This window comes from Eucyclogobius newberryi, unplaced genomic scaffold, assembly GCF_026437365.1.
Source record: "Eucyclogobius newberryi isolate DKJ021-1_F unplaced genomic scaffold, fEucNew1.0.hap1 SCAF_4, whole genome shotgun sequence".
Classification (NCBI taxonomy): domain Eukaryota; kingdom Metazoa; phylum Chordata; class Actinopteri; order Gobiiformes; family Gobiidae; genus Eucyclogobius; species Eucyclogobius newberryi.
In genome coordinates this window covers 40,127,181-40,128,680 of record NW_027316056.1, presented here as the reverse complement: position 1 = coordinate 40,128,680, position 1,500 = coordinate 40,127,181, and positions in this window count along the sequence as shown.

The window sequence follows — 1,500 nt, the reverse complement described above, 5'->3', positions numbered from 1 at the left end:
GCACACGCGTGTCTGTGTGTGTTATTTACATGTTTGTTTGTGGTCTCCTTTAGCACACGCGTGTCTGTGTGTGTTATTTACATGTTTGTTTGTGGTCTCCTTTAGCACACGCGTGTCTGTGTGTGTTATTTACATGTTTGTTTGTGGTCTCCTTTAGCACACGCGTGTCTGTGTGTGTTATTTACATGTTTGTTTGTGGTCTCCTTTAGCACACGCGTGTCTGTGTGTGTTATTTACATGTTTGTTTGTGGTCTCCTTTAGCACACGCGTGTCTGTGTGTGTTATTTACATGTTTGTTTGTGGTCTCCTTTAGCACACGCGTGTCTGTGTGTGTTATTTACATGTTTGTTTGTGGTCTCCTTTAGCACACGTGTGTCTGTGTGTGTTATTTACATGTTTGTTTGTGGTCTCCTTTAGCACACGCGTGTCTGTGTGTGTTATTTACATGTTTGTTTGTGGTCTCCTTTAGCACACGCGTGTCTGTGTGTGTTATTTACATGTTTGTTTGTGGTCTCCTTTAGCACACGTGTGTCTGTGTGCGTTATTTACATGTTTGTTTGTGGTCTCCTCCTGCACACGCGTGTCTGTGTGTGTTATTTACATGTTTGTTTGTGGTCTCCTTTAGCACACGCGTGTCTGTGTGTGTTATTTACATGTTTGTTTGTGGTCTCCTTTAGCACACGCGTGTCTGTGTGTGTTATTTACATGTTTGTTTGTGGTCTCCTTTAGCACACGCGTGTCTGTATGTGTTATTTACATGTTTGTTTGTGGTCTCCTCCTGCACACGCGTGTCTGTGTGTGTTATTTACATGTTTGTTTGTGGTCTCCTTTAGCACACGCGTGTCTGTGTGTGTTATTTACATGTTTGTTTGTGGTCTCCTTTAGCACACGCGTGTCTGTATGTGTTATTTACATGTTTGTTTGTGGTCTCCTCCTGCACACGCGTGTCTGTGTGTGTTATTTACATGTTTGTTTGTGGTCTCCTTTAGCACACGCGTGTCTGGGTCTTAAATCTTCTTCAGTTGGTTTTGCTCCTGGTGCAGTTTAGACTCTTCATGACTGGAGCACAAAGCACTTTCACGCCTCATTAACCACACGCTCCGTCTGAACAGGAAACATCAGGAAACCTGCTCATGAAACTCACTAAACTCTAAACTCACTAAACTCTAAACTCACTAAACTCTAAACTCACTAAACTCTAAACTCACTAAACTCTAAACTCACTAAACTCTAAACTCACTAAACTCTAAACTCACTAAACTCTAAACTCACTAAATTCTACCCAGACCAAGTCCTAGTCCTGATCATAGTCCTAACCCTAACCTAGTCCAGTCTATGAAGTCATCAAAGTAGTGACTGGTTTAGTCCTGGTTTGGTCCTGGTTTGGTCCTGGTTTAGTCCTGGTTTAGTCCTGGTTTGGTCCTGGTTTAGTCCTGGTTTAGTCCTGGTTTGGTCCTGGTTTGGTCTTGGTTTAGTCCTGGTTCGGTCCTGGTTTAGTCC